The 16,426-nt window shown below is 37.0% G+C and overlaps 1 long non-coding RNA gene across 3 annotated transcripts; it reads right to left on the reverse strand.

Annotated features, from left to right (window-relative positions):
• Positions 1-94: 94 nt before the first annotated feature.
• Positions 95-9,234, reverse strand: LOC140143807 (uncharacterized). Of its 3 annotated transcripts, none has more exons than XR_011857800.1 (4): positions 9,216-9,232; positions 3,951-4,425; positions 3,238-3,355; positions 99-1,469 (listed from the first exon to the last, which is right to left on the reverse strand). It is a non-coding gene; the product is annotated as an uncharacterized lncRNA (long non-coding RNA). The 3 variants fall into 3 exon arrangements; XR_011857799.1 differs by lacking the exon at positions 9,216-9,232 and adding an exon at positions 5,372-5,453; XR_011857801.1 differs by lacking the exon at positions 3,951-4,425 and having other exon boundaries at positions 95-1,469; positions 9,216-9,234.
• Positions 9,235-16,426: the final 7,192 nt, after the last annotated feature.

The raw sequence follows: 16,426 nt of genomic DNA on the forward strand, positions 1-16,426 counted from the left end.
TCTTGTTGGGAGTGAAATTGTACAAAACAATGCACACATACTAAGGTGTTGATGCGTCTAAATGCACAAGCCCCGAGGGGAACTGCATTAGCTCAGTACAAGTGCATTATTTTGTACAATTTCTCAAGCAACAAGTGATACACACCTATTTCATACAAAAAGAAAAAAATCCAATGATTTCCGCGATGTTATAAGGCCCGCCGATTACGAGCTGATCAAACTGCATCACAAAAGCATTTCAACAGAAGATATTTTATAACTTTGGAAATTCTTAGTTCTTTGGTGACTGACTTCATATTTTGTCTTAACTTCTTGTCCACCATGCACATTATTTTTAAACTTAAGGTGTGTGGTACGATCGATAATGGGACCCTGTCCCCACACTGACCTCAAAGATGTCAAAAAGTTTTGATACTTTTATAGATATCCCCTACTTGTCTCTTGCTCCTCCTACATTGTAGTCCTATAAAGATTTTACACCCAAAATCCTTGTACTTTTAAAAAAGTGTGAGAAAAGCTGTCAAAGATACCGGGTATATGCATTTTCTTTAATGGTTTTCTCACAATTTGTTCAAATTAATGTACAATGACTTTTGAGCATAAAAATTAGGAGCTCGAGAAAAATAGGGGCTCTATGATTAGTGCCAAAAGTTTTTAATGTGTGTCTCTTGTGTGAATAGACCTGGAAGTGTATCAGAATTCAGAATGGGGAAGGGCACTTTTTACAGGTGAAATGATCTGGAATCACAGACATCTGCTTGTGAATTGAAATGCTGAATTGAAATCAAAGCTGAATTTCATTTCGATTCCACTTCATTCTTCATCACTCAACATGATTTCAATTCCAATCCAATTTAATTCTTCGCTATGAACGATGATTTCAATTCCAATCCAATTCAATTCATGCCCAAGCCCACTCATTTTGATTCAAATTCAATTCCAATGCATTGAAATGAAAATCGCCCAAAATTCATTTCAATTCGATTTCAATGTAATTGAATTAACATTAGGACTCACTTCCACTGTTGTAAAATCCAGGGGAGGGTTCTTCCTGCAAACATTTTCAGTGAGTTTGGTATATCGGTGGTGGTTTTCAATGGAGACAAATGTGCCCAATCGAGGTATATTTGAGTGATTTTTGTGAAAAATTGGGTTGCAAAACAAAAATTAGGTATAGAGAAAGTCAGCATTCATAAGTCAGTATGACAGTGGCACATCCCTGTACAAAATATTTTGAAGAATCCCCACCAGGGTAAAATATGAAATGAACATCAGGTGATGTCTACTAGTGATCCAAGCCTAAATGATAGGTAGGCCTACATGTAGACCCTATCTGTCATGGTGTTGACAAGTTGTCTTTTTATGTCAATTGTTTTTTTCACATCATCATCACTATCACTATCTCGATCTATATCTTGCTTTAGCTTGTTGCTACAGGTGGTTCCTTCCAGTTCCAGTTCAAATTTCATCTGTAAAATAAACCAAAAGTAACAATTAAAAATATTTAAATTTAATACATTTTTCTTATCAAGATTAAGGAAGGGGTATGAACGTTTGGACAGTATTTATTGTGGGACATTAGAGCACATCAGACATATCAATTGCATTCTGAATACGAAGAATGTCCTTCTGATATCAAATAATTTTGATTTTTTGAAATTAGCAATGTAATACACATTTTATGGCAAATCATTAAAAATTGATATTTTGATATTTAACAGTACTTGAAGTAAATTTTATAAATCTGATGATTTATACTTAAAGTGTATGTAGGTGGGATGAAAAGCCGACGATCAATTGAAAATTTTGACCTTTCAGTATTGAAGATATGGATTTTTTCAACAAAACACCAACAAAAAATAGGTCTTTTTGGGAAAAAAATCCATATCTTCAATATAAAAGTAAAAGGTCAAAATTTTCAATTGATCGTCGGCTTTTCCTCCCAGCTACATACACTTTAAGAATATATCATTAGATTTATAAAATTATTTCGAGGACTGTTATATATCAAAATTTGAAAAATATCAAATTTTAATAATTTGTCATAAAATTTGTATTATATTGTGAATTTCAAAAATGAAAATTATTTGATATCAGAAAGACATGCTTCAGTATTCAGAATGCAATTGACACGCCTGAGGTGCTCTCATGTCCCACACTGATGGTTTAGGAATAGGCCTACTGCGAACATTCCTAAACCAGTACGGTAACTTGGGAATGATTTGAAGTGACCTACACTTGAGATAAGTCTGGTATTTATTCCTTGCTACTGTGTAAAGGAAGACAAATATAGCAGCCGACAAGTGCCTCATTTTGATATGGATGTACACATATCAGGGCCCTTTGTTTCTATCTCCAGGCCCCAAAATTACTAAGTCAGGGCCCGTGGTGTTACTATGTCAGGACCTGAAGCTACTAAGTCAGGGCCCTGAGTCTCCTGAGATTATTTTTTTTTTTTCCAACATTCTGGGGCTCCGTATTGAACCTGAGATATTGCAGTGGTAAAAAGAATAATTACATGAAATTTGAATACTCTCATTTGATTTTGATTTATGCAAACCACTACATGTTGAAATTGACACATTTTATGCAAATAATTATACAGAGAGTAAGTACAAATCAGCTGCTAGTAGGTACTTGCTGCAAGTGCAAGTTGTAAAACCTAGACTGGGATCCATGACTAAGTATTCTGGGCCTTCAATCATTCTGGACCATTTTGAGGTACCCGCACACATTCATTTGCATTGGACCTTATTGCCTTTAGAATCCTTTAAATTAACCAATAAAAAGTTACTAAACTCATTTACGGCAGGCATTTTCGGGTAATTTTGTACCGGTACCTGATGTTTTGTGCGGTAATCGCATGATTTCGCATCAGGTACGGCACTACCATACCAAATTGCAACAATTTTTTTTAAAATCTTTTTTCTCAGTTTTGGAGTGTCCCTGGCTTTAATGATTTCAAAATGCATTGAATTTGTATCAATTTTGCAATCATTGGTAGAGTATGACATATGAACACAAATTATCACTTTGCATATTAAAATAAAAATCGGTCAACCATGAATGATCCTATCATTGAGCTCTAGGTCCATGGACACTCCAAATCAAAACAAAAACAAAAAAAGCGGTAACCCGATGCGGCTCTCTTTCCGGTAGCAAAATCTCGGTCGGGTACCCAAAAAGTTAAACCCAACCGAAAATGCCTGCCTTAAACTCATTGTACATTGTACATACCAGATTTTTGATGGTTCACGGTTGAGTTCGCTATACACCATGATTTGAAGTCACAATGAACATCTGAAAGTAGTTTGTAACCGTACAGTTCACTTCAAGTTGACATCACTGATATAACCTAGTTGTGAAAATTCAAAAATAAGGTCAAGTTAAAATGGAGCTTTTACAAGAGTCAAGAACAGCAAGAAAATAACAAGCAAACTGCATTCGCACCGAATCCTGTCCGGCTGACTCCTTTTAAATAAAAGGGGTGTTGGACATTATCCAGAAGAAGAAGTTTTCCTCCAGGTTTCTGAAATTGGGCTTCTCCATGGTGCACTTACATATGTAAGCTAGCACCAAAGTTACATGTGAGGCCTGTAGTCTGATCAGTACCAAATTAAAAATGCATTCAAGTCATTGTTTGGCTATTTATTTGCATGCAAAAGTAAACTACGCACCCTTTGGACCCTAAGTGCATAAATTACTTGATCAAATATTCATAGGAGGGGCAAAAACTTCTGTTTAATTTACAGTGTGCTATATTTATGCAAAGTAAAATATTATGACCCCCCCCAATCTGGCCATCAAAGTCGAAAGTGCTTATATTATAATATTCTTGTGGCCCCTCTTAAAAATTCCTTCACAACATTTTGACCCCCCCCCTCTTCCAAAGAAAATGACAGCCCCTAAATTTTGGAGAAATGGAATAGAACATATAATAGTGTACTTACGTTCACATGTATTTTGAATCGTGTTCCAGATTCATGCAGTAGCCATGCTACTAACTAGTGCACTTGCTGTGCATCACAACGACAATCGAGTGAATCTAATCTAACAATGTCCACTACTTTGGCGGGTAGTTTTCCCCAGGGTTTTCCCGAATCACAATGGCTCTCTATAGGTTTCTGTCCTGCATCTTGAAATCTTCTACCTCCAATCCTGTGTCTATACCTCTGGTTAAATGGCACTGAACCTCTCAATTTGAGAAAACCCTTCACAAAATTAACCAACTGTCGAGGCCGAACTGTCATGATTCGTCTTGCTTATTCACAGCCCGTGGTAATACAGGAACAATTATTTGTGACCTTGATGTGTCGTTAAGTCATATCATGCGATGACACTGTCGCAATGTACACCAGCACCAACCCTCTTAATGAATGGAACTACATGTCTTTGGCCAGTTTCTCTTGAACATCCATGTTTTTTCTGTGAAAATAGAGCAAATAAAAGAAAATAAAATTAAAAGATTAACTTGATACTTAAGCTGAAATTACAGCTAGGTTTAGGTGACAAAAAAAACCCTGTTCTACAGGCCCATGTGACCTAGATTTTGTGTCTTGGGTGTTTTTTTTAGAAAAAAAACTATGAATGGAGCAAGTTAAAAAAATGGCAAAAATTTTACAGATCTTAGTAATTTTACAGGTATTTTAAGGTCATTTGCACAAGAAAAATGCTCAACTGACCACACCTACATAGGTTTATTTCCATCGTATTTGAGTGTACAAATTGAAGAATCGTGGAGGAAAAGTGAACAAAATGACAGACCGTACTGGCAAAAGCAGCCTGCCTATTCCCAATTTCAACAACACAATATTGATGTCCATCATTTCTATTAAAAAGCAATGAGCATCATCTGTGTTTTTGTGTGCACCAACTCTTTGTGTTTTTTGAGTGAGTTTCGAGTACTTTCCTAACCACCTTTCCCGCGGAATGTGGGAAAATGACAGCACTTGTAATATTTGGTTATGTTAAAGTCAATTTAGTTAATTAAGTGCAATTTTAGCAACAGTTTTGATGCGATCACCCCGTCGTAATCGGCTATGTTCATTTCCGAACTTCCCTTGCTATTACGGTGTCATGCTTCATCAATTTCTGCTAGATTTTGATAGCTCATGTCTCTAGCCTCAAAAGCTATTGGTGAGCAAATTCGAAGCTAGACTACCAGAGTACCAGGGTGCATTCTACCATTGCCAATCCCTGGGTTGTACAAAATGTATAGGGTTGGAAATATTCCAACATGCTACACATTCCACCCCTAGAGCACACCAACAGTTTAATTCCTATGTAAACCCAGCTTACAGCCCCACATTTTATGGGATGATGTGGGCGAAGTAGGCCTACTTGAAATGAATTGCATAATTATCATGATTACCCATGTCGCACACATAACACATTTGATCGAGAAGTCGATCCTTAATCCATTCCAGGCCACTGATATTATACATGTAGAAACCGACGATTGATTATTATGGACTGAGCTTTGGAGTTACATGTATCTCAAATCATGTCAGAATCAGTCAAGCATAACACCACGTTTAAAGCAATGGAAATTTGGAAGTATTAAACAACAACGCAGATCACGATGGGTACAGCACCCCAAAAAAGTTGCTCAAATGACACATATCATCAGCGAATTGTTAGCATGGTTAATCTCATAAAATAAAAATGAGCAAACTCTGAAGATACAGATACATGTAAGTCATCAAAATAAATTTCGGTACCCTGGTAATATATATAAACTTTTAAAATAAAGAATTTTTTAAGGGGGTACTACACCCCTGGCCAATTTTGAGCCTATTTTTGCATTTTTCTCAAAAATTATAGCGCATTGGTGACAAGTAAGATATGTATATTATAGGGGCAAGGACTACAACTACTGCACTGAAAATTCAGCAACTCAAGGCTAGTAGTTACTGATTTATTGATCAAATAAAATTTGGTTTTCCCTCATTTTTGACTGTAACTAGGCATAGGCTAAACAGCCTGAAAAAAGGGGTGCTGTTTCAGAAAGCTTAGGGGAGGGTCTTATTTTAAGCGGCTCATCCTCCTGAGCATTTTGACACCTTTTAAAAAATAATCGGCTGAAAAATGAGTTGGTGCGGGCCAAAAAACGACGTAGAAGGTGATTCGTTTTGGACCCCCCCCCCCTCTTTTACACTATTTTGAATATTATGGCCATTTTTTCTATTCTTTGATGGTTTTTAATGATAATTTACATAGTTTGAGGACCACTGGACCAATTTATGCAATTTTACCAAAATTGTATCTTTTATTTTGAGTTGAAGCTCCAATTTAGGATGTGAGGGCGCTGTTCAGCCTAAAAGCTGTTTCGCATACACCCTATTAAAATTTTGTTCTTTTTATGACCAAATGAAAGCTATTTATAATTAACAGAATCTCCCACAGTTTGAACTCTCCAGCTTATTTTGTTTTTGCGTAGTACCGATTTAAATATTTGAACAGCCGCTTCCATTGAATTACATGTAATACAAAAGTTCGTTGACCCCTGTATGTTCCTATGGGCAGGTTTCCCTAGATTAAAAATGAGCGCTACAGCTAGCCACACCAAATGTGATGAAACACTATAAATTTCAGAATTTGTGTAATCAATGATCATCTCGAGTATGATGAATTAAAAAAACAAAAATATGTGCGAAAAGGGCCATTAAATGATAAAGCGCCCTCACAGACTGATTTTACTCTAAAACGTCAATTTTAAAGACACCAAAAATTTTCTTTCAACACAAATTGCATAAATGACCTTTCTGGACCTAAATTCATCCATGAAATACCAAAAAATACAATACATTATCTTTAATGTCACAATATTTGCTTAAAAGTAGAAAAATAAGGTCCAAATTACCCCCCCCCCCCCTTGTATGTCGTTTTTGGCCGGCACCAAATCATTTTTTAACCGATTATTTTTTAAAAGGTGTCAAAATGCTCAGGAGGATAAGCTGCTTCAAATAAGACCCTCCCTAAGCTATCTGACACACCAAGGTTTTATAGCCAATCACTACTTTAACTCCACAACTGTTGCCTGTGCTGAAATAAAATTTCCAGTGCAGTAGTTGTAGTCCTTGCCCTATAATATATCTTACTTGTCACCAATGCACTATAATTTTTGAGAAAAATGCAAAAATAGGCACAAAATTAGGCAGGGTGTAGTACCCCTTAAATGTGTTTGAAAATTGGCGATGATTAAGCGACTGAAGTAGTTTATAGTTCCATGCTCTATCTCTGTCCAGTGTTCACACTGTGTCATCGTGGATAGTAGACGATTTCTAGATCAAATGACAAACAGACAACTAAGCTTACTTCAACCCAACAGAAGCCAGCTGCTCGGTCTAATATTTATTCATAACCTCATTTTATACGTGAAGCCTGTAATCCAATCAAAAGAAATTGATTGCCTGCATGACCGCGCACTAATTGCATTAATAACTCACAATGACTCCGGACGCACAACAATGACTTCTGCGCGCGCGTGCGTGTATAAGCTACATGTTATGGCAACGCACACGCCTACGCGATGCCGTCGCACTTCTGTGATTGGTAGCTCTTGTTGTCGGCGCGAATGTTATATTCGCCTGGTTGATTTTTTTGTAGGGTAGGTTACAACAATGATTAAAACTGGTTATATTTAACAGCGTTTTATGGTATAAAATAACATAAAATGCCATTTTGATTTGTTCAAAATATTAGATACGACGGTAATGAATGACAATAATAACTTTGCACCATCTATTTTGAGGTCATTGTGTGAAATTGTCGGGTTTTGTTTTGGGCCTCGGTATTTTTCCTCGGTTGGAAAAATACCTCAGCCCAAAACAATTTCACACAATTCACCTTTTCAGTAAATCCCATAAGCCTTTGCGAGTACACCTGAGAATTTGTCATTTGACGTCACGCTGACTAGCAATGCGCATGAACCATGTTCGATAAACGATGTGCGCATCGCCGTCGGCGCAGATTGGCGTGACATCAAATGACGAGGTCTCAGGTGTAGGCCTACTCGCAAAGGGTTGTGGGATTTACCGAAAAGGTGAATGACCTCAAAATAGATGGTGTGCAGTTATTATTGTCTAAATATTGCGCATCTCTGACTGTGCAATGGTATTTCCAGCATGCCAGGTAGTAGGTACATCCACGCGTACGGCCTTGGCCCTTGCTAACGTACCGGTACATGTTTACATACACATACCCATTTACATAGTTTAGGTATCCCAGGCAAACCTTAGTTAACACATTTACTAGTCAGCGAAATTCGCCGAGACCGGGCGCAAACACAATGCATATTTACATAGAAATTTGAATTTTTTTCGAGAATAGGTTGGTGAAGGAAACCTACATAAATATGTTTTCTATACTTCACTTGACCCAAATATATGATTTTTATGGTGATATACTGATAATCAAGTCGCACATGGAATTTTAGAGGGATTTTGATAGCAGTTCCATTAAAAAAAGCTGCTATCGCCATGCGATTAAGATCTAGAAACACCCCTAAAAGCCGTTTTGGGGAATTTTGCAAGCAGAATCTTTTTGATGAAAGTCAATCTTTGACAAGATGTAACTTTGTTACGGAAAGTGCTATGACAAAAATGTTTTCAGTTTTGGCTTTCTTTACTCAAGGGCTTTAATTTGATATGTAAAATGGTGCAGTTTGATGGCAAATTTGAATTCACCTAGGATACCTACATAGTTCCAGTAACTGAGACTGAGTGTAACCATAGTCATTATGTTTATGATAAGACTGAAGTCTTGCTGGCAAGACTACCTATTTACATGGCATGTACATGTAGCACTCAGACATACATGCATGCTGGATGCTGTACATGTATAATCATGTATACCGCCTTTAATACCGGTAGCGGCCATGCAGCATGATATTGAAATCGTTTACTTTATATTATTAAAAAAACAAGTACATTTTTTAACCTTGGGCCATTCATTAATTGACAGCGTTTTTATTCACTTGCATACAAGATCAGATATAAAATTAGAAGGTCTACCAAGTGCCCAAAATCATGGGAAAAGTTCAAAATCCTACCGCTGCTACTGCCTTGTTGCAGCACGGCACGGTGAATCACTTATGCAGAGCTCCGGAAACAAGTACAGAATTTGGGTGCAAAGTAATGTACAATTTCAGGAAATATTTATCGCTGATGATGAAACCGAATTCATTTTAAGAATATTTTAGATCAAATAATTACCTTCGATTCGAAAATGTAGTTACTCTTGCAATATGAACACCTTTTTTCAGCATTTTTATTCCATCACGGCTATGGCTTACGTTAGTGCCGTACTATTACGCTGACTTTCGTATTCGGCGAGGAGGACGATTTCGACCTCCTCGTTTGTTTACAAACATAGAGGTAGACAAAGGGGCCTGTCAAACCTGTTCCGCTTGTCCAAATACTCAAGTATCAAAAGGATGGTCCACAATAGAGACTAAATCAGTGATTCACGCAACATGAATAGGGGATTAAAAACTGTGAAGTAGCACCATGTGCTTCTATTGTCCAATTTGCCATCAAGATTTCGAATGAAAACAGTTCAGACCCAGTACACGATAATGTCAGAAATTAATAATTTGTTCTGGGTCTGATTATTCGGACTAGGCTTACGTGCAGACCGCCAGCATCCATCTTTAATGTGTCGAGGTCAATTAGTCGCAAAATAAACAGCGGTCTTGTGCAGTACCGCATGCGGTCCGCTTACCCTTTCGCATGTTATTGTAGTCTCGCTGCGGAAACTACTAATTAAATTAATGTCGCACAGGGATGTCGCATGTAGGCCTATTTATATTAATGATTAAGGGGCTGTGCAATAATGAGCCCCCCGGGGGAGGAGGGGGGTAACATTTCCAAACGGCTCGCCAAAAATCGCTTGTCCCCCTCTCGGCCCGCCAAAAATCGCTTGCCCTCCCCCTCCAGGCCCGCAAAAAAAAATCTTTGCCCCCACATGCGAAATTTTTGAGATCCCAATTTGCAAACTTTAAATGGTCTATATACCTGTTACGACCGCAGCGAGCAGGAAAATTTGCATATTTAAGCGTTTCTGTACGGTTTTCCTAAGCCTTTTTAGAGCGTTTTATTTAAAAGGCGCCCCACCCTCCAATTTTACCCTCCCCCAGGGCTCATAATTATTGCACAGCCCCTAATGTGGCATGTCCGAATGTATTCAATTCAATATCAGGCCTACTATCGTTTTACTTTTTGTTTCAATTGTAGCTCTTGATTAGAGCCCTCGCAGTAGGCGCTAGGCCTACCGTTAAGATCAAGATCCAGCAATCCCCTAGACTATGCCATAGTCGATTTTTGATAAATAAAAATGTTATTAAACATGATGAACGCATTCAGATGAACTCGAAATTATACTGATATTTAGTACATCAAAATACTAGTATAAAATGGTTATGAAAAAGTTTAGGCTATATAATTATATTTGTGACAGTAAAAGTAAAGTATAGGCCCTACGTAGGCTTATATATTATTGAATGCAACATATCATAATGGCATAATTATAATGACACTTCAATACTGAACAATTCTAATTTTAAAATCTGCCAGTTTATTATCCGAAGCTAACAAACAGAGGGCGTACGGTGACTGAAAAGATCAGTTGTGAAAATCTATCAATTGTGCACTCATTAATTAAATCAGAGTTTTAAGCTTAAATGTAATAGCCAGAGTTAATTTTGATTAATAGGCCTAGGCCTACATCCAATTCGGAAATGTACCCAAAATTGCATTTCCCCATGCGGAAATACACCAAACATATTGCAGTTCCCCATGCGGAAATGCACCAAAAATATTGCAGTTCCCCATGCGGAAATACACCAAAAATATTGCAGTTCCCCATACGGAAATACACCAAAAATATTGCAGTTCCCCATACGGAAATACATCAAAAATATTGCAGTTTCCCATGGGGAAGTGCGTGACGGAATGTGCAGTTTTGCATGCGGAACTGCAAGCGGATATTGCAGTACTGTATGCGGTACTGCACATTTAACGGTCGGTTGTAATACCTGATTTGAGACCTAGTCGTGTTTTTGAGACCAAGATGTGTTTTTGAGACCAAGATGTGTTTTTGAGACCAAGACGTGCTTTTGAGACCCTTTTGGCACTCACGGCGCGGCCGCCGGGGTCAAAAGGGTCAACGCCAAGGAATACTATGGGCGGCCGTGAGTGCCAAAAAGGGTCTCAAAAGCACATCTTGGTCTCAAAAACACATTTTGGTCTCAAAAACACGTCTAGGTCTCAAATCAACCGACCGTTATATGTGCAGTCTATGTCTCTGAGGAATATGTCTTTGAGACCTTTCTCTTATTTTTGAGACCTTTCTCTGTTTTTGAGACCTTTCTCTGTGTTTGAGACCTTTCTCTGTATTTGAGACCTTTCCCTGTATTTGAGACCTTTCCCTGTTTTTGAGACCTTTCTCTGTTTTTGAGACCTTTCTCTGTATTTGAGACCTTTATCTGTTTTTGAGATCTTTCTCTGTATTTGAGACCTTTCTCTGTTTTTGAGACCTTTCTCTGTTTTTGAGACCTTCCTCTGTTTTTGAGACCATAACGTGTTTTTGAGACCATAATGTGTTTTTGAGGCCATAACGTGTTTTGAGACCATAACGTGTTTTTGAGACCATAACGTGTTTTTGAGACCATAACGTGTTTTTGAGACCATAACGTCACGTATTTGAGACCATAATGTGTTTTTGAGACCATAACGTGTTTTTGAGACCATAACGTGTTTTTGAGACCATAACATGTTTTTGAGACCATAACGTGTTTTTGAGACCATAATGTGTTTTTGAGACCATAACGTGTTTTTGAGACCATAACATGTTTTTGAGACCATAACGTGTTTTTGAGACCATAACGTGTTTTTGAGACCATAACATGTTTTTGAGACCATAACGTGTTTTTGAGACCATAACGTGTTTCTGAGACCATAACGTGTTTTTGAGACATTTCTCTGTTTTTGAGACCTTTCTCTGTGTTTGAGACCTTTCTCTGTTTTTGAGACCTTTCTCTGCTTTGAGACCTTTCTCTGTATTTGAGACCTTTCTCTGTATTTGAGACCTTCCTCTGTTTTTGAGACCTTTCTCTGTTTTGAGACCTTTCTCTGTATTTGAGACCTTTCTCTGTTTTTGAGACCTTTCTCTCTTTTTGAGACCTTATTGTACTATTGAGACCTTGTTGTGTGTTTGTTTCTGAGACCTTTCTGTGTTTTTGAGACCTTATTATACTTTTGAGACCTTATTGTGTGTTTATTTCTGAGACCTTTGTGTGTTTTTGAGACCTTATTATACTTTTGAGACCTTATTGTGTGTTTATTGCTGAGACCTTTATGTGTTTTTGAGACCTTATTGTACTTTTGAGACCCTTGTGTGGTTTTGAGACCCTTTTGGCCCTCATGGCCGCCCATAAACCTCCTCGCGAACTACCAAGCGACTTCGTGGAAATTCAAATTTACCGTCGAGTCTCGCTTCTGTTCCTGGTAATGGGGCTGATAAATAGGAGTTGGTCTTTCGAAGATTAGATTTAGTCTGAAGTAAAAATAATTATAAACGAATGAGCAAACAAAGGACTTGATTTTATTCAGATGCTTTTGGTATATTTAAGGTGTAGTAGGTTGCTATTTGATGAGTGAAAAATAATAAATGAATGAATGAATGGAAGATAGCATCATAATGAATAAAAATATATGTCAGGAAACAAGGGATTGGGGCCTACTTTTTCTCCAAAAATAACTACACACTGGTAACAAAAGTTATGTATGTTATAGGGGCAAGGAATCCAGTTACTTCACTGAAATTTCAGTGATTCAAGACTTGATTGTATTGAAGATACACATTTTTTCCCGAAATGAAAAAAAAAACCGTATAATTTATCATTAATACGAAAATTAAAAAAGATAAAATCATTAGATTTATAAATTTAACTTCGAGGACTATTAAATGTCAAAAATATTCATTTTTAATAATTTGAATCGCATGTATCACAAAATTTGATATCAGAAGGACATTCTTCGCATTCTGAATGTTTGATATGCTCTCATGTCTCACAAAAATACTGTGCAAACGTTACTCTCCGAGTCTCACCTAAAACACACACTGTTTGAAACTTGTTCAAATGTGTAAAATTTAAAAGAGGCCCTTCAGCATTTCGGCTTATTTACATGTAGCGCTGGTCTTCTTAGATTTAAAATAAAATATAGAAGCGCTCGAGCAACGCAATGAAATTCAATAAATTTTAAAATAGTGGAAATCTAAGGACACGATTTTTTAAAACTATTTTATTTTATCACAATGTCTTTCCATACTTTTTTGGAAATTCACCATGTACGTGTTCTTTGTCATGAGATATTAACATTGAATGCTGAGTATAATCTTTTCTCATACCCATGAATTATTTGCATACTGTACCTCATCACTTACCATATTCTTGTCGTTAGAAGCCATTTCAACGTCACCGCGTTCAAGTGAAGTTGTTTCTCCATTTCCGTGTTTCTTACAAAGGCAGCAGCAACAGCAGCAGATGACACAAATCAGTATGATGATTAGACCAACACAGCCAACAATGATGTACACAATCAATGGCTCAAGTAATGGTGCAACTATATATAAGAAACGAAAGGAAAAGTAACAGTTTAATGTGGGAAATGGAAATCAAAGTATTTGAGAAATTGCAAGATTTTTATGTATACGTTTGCCATTTGCGTGGCTTATTTAGGTTATGCCAGTTTTAACAAATGATTAAATCTGAATCATGATTGGGTTTCTTTGTTTGATAGTAAATCAAAGTTTGTCATATCGTCACCCAGCTACGATAATTGCTTCAGTAATGATTTTTGAGAACAAGTACAAAATATGGTTCAAACATGCATCAGTTACGTAATCACCCTAATTATTTCTGACTATTCCCTTTAATTTGTCTCATTATTATTATTTGTTCTTTTGCAAAAATTGGTGAACAAATATGTTTAAACGCTTGTTCTAATCATATTCTCTAAATTGCCAAAAAATGGGACATTCAGAGATCGAGTATTCGACGTTTAATATTTGATGTAACATATCTACGTTATTTAATCTAGTCCCATTCTATTTCCAGTAATGTTTAAGTTCTAACGAATATTTGATGACGAAAAATGGATAATATGTTACGTTACGTATAGTATCTGGTATAAATATATTATCGATTTTACGTCATCAAACATTCGTTAGAACTTTAAAATTCCTGGAAATAGAATAGGACTAGATTAAATTACGTAGATATGTTACATCAAATATTTTACGTCGAATAAAAGAATAAGCTAGACATTGCATTGTCCTGTCAAGAGAGACTAATCTTATGCTCGGACATACGGAATTCTGTGTAAACCCAATAGGAGTCTTGATGTTAAGACGGACGTAACCTTTCAGTTTTCTATATAATTTGTCGATATTTTTGAAAACAAGTAAGGTTTGTCGATATTTACCTTATTATCAACACTTTTTTTTTAAACGGGTTGAAAGTGAAAGGGTTGAAACTTAAAAGTGACTTCGAAAAATTGTACAGATTTTTGAGTTCTCGACGTATCGCTGACACTCCCGTAACTTACTTTCGCAGAAATCGCCTTGATACCACTGCCCACATTCGCACCAGAATTCGGTTGGACTTGTTACGTAACATGGTGCGTCATATTCGCAGACTGGGTATCCGTCCATATCATAACAAGGACTAGGATCTAAATGATAAGGGTATAATAATGAAATACAAAAATATAAAACCGATCAGATTACGTCTTTATTCATCCCTGAGAATGCCTCCCAATGGTCCATAAATTAAACTAAGCCTCCTTGTTATAACTTCCAAACAAGTTAATCTAACATATAAAGTGAACAACACGGAGTACGAGTTTAGCGCGATCATCATGAGTGTGCCAAATAACGCCTTCAGACGTTTACGGGGTTGCTTGCATTGCTAAAGCTGCCGGCCGGGAGATACGATCGACGAGGGTTCGAGCCTTGGGCTTGCCTTAGGTGAACATTCTCTTCCCTCCCAAAAAGTTCCTATATGGTCAGAAATCCTTCAATTCAGTTCAGAAATTTAATTTCAGAATTTAAGGTGGGACAGGAGGAATTACATTTTTTTCTAGTAGAAACATGTTCAGAATTACCCTTATCAAGTATATGCAACAAACACTTGATGACACACACATTCAATGTGTCATGACACAATTTATGCATATTAATTAGCTAATTTGCATATTTAATTAGCGGAAATTCATGAATTTTTGAAAAAATGTAGCTGCGCTATACAATGTTGTATAATGTTGATAGAGGTGTCAAAATAAAGCATTTTGAAAGATCTATGATATGGTCTTATTTCCACTATCATGCAGGGGTTAGGGGGTGTAATACATAAGATAACATAATATACAATGGATGAAATTTTGTAGCTTTACCAGAAAACCAAACAAAGTTCTTCAGATCAAATTCATTTTAAGACCATATCATAGATAATTGAATAAAGAAGATTTCTGCCAAGTTTCATGCCAATAGGGCTAGGGGTATACACAGCGAACTGCATTTTTTCAAAGCTCGATATTTCCTTGAAAAACGAAATATCAGAAAAACACATTTAAAGTTTAAGTTCATCTTATTTGATGAGAAATTAAGAAGAAACTTCAAGAGCTAATTACAGCCTGTGAGCATTGTCTACTGATAATATAGAGGGCAGTAAACAACTCAGCACACTGAAAAACCCCTATAAGCATGGTTTGGTGCATGTAGGTGGAGGGCAAGAGGTTGAAATTAAGATTTTATGGTGCCGTTGCTATGGTAACGGGAATGTAAACATTACAAATTTGTCAGACTTTCCAATTTTAAGGTCATTTTTGTCAAATTTGGGAAACTTTTTTCAGTTTTTTGATGTGCTTTATGGAATATACATAGGGCTATATTAAAATACCTTATGGTGTAAAAACATTTTTTTTATAAAAAAAAATGATGATTTTGGGGGTGTAATCCTCCTGTCCCACCTTAATTGAAGAATTTCTTCTCGCCCCCATACACTGCTTATAGGTCTGTCACACTACGACGGACTGGATCAACGTACATCACCGAATACAAAAATATTTTATTCGGTGGAAAAATCACCAGTTCGGCAGAAGATTCGGTGGGATTTTGGGTCCGATTCCCGTTCGTCTCTCTATGCGTTGTGGCCGCTAATAATCCTGCAGGCGTCTTATATCCGATCGTTCAACGTCCGACAAATGACCGGATTTGGGGTCCGATTCCCGTTCGTTTCTCTATGCGTTGTGGCCGCTAATAATCCTGCAGGCGTCTTATATTCGATCGTTCAACGTCCGACAAATGACCGGATTTGGGGTCAACGTCCGACAAATGTGCGGATTTGGGGTCCGATTCCCGTTCG

The sequence above is a fragment of the Amphiura filiformis genome, unplaced genomic scaffold (genome assembly GCF_039555335.1).
Source record: "Amphiura filiformis unplaced genomic scaffold, Afil_fr2py scaffold_29, whole genome shotgun sequence".
Lineage (NCBI taxonomy): Eukaryota > Metazoa > Echinodermata > Ophiuroidea > Amphilepidida > Amphiuridae > Amphiura > Amphiura filiformis.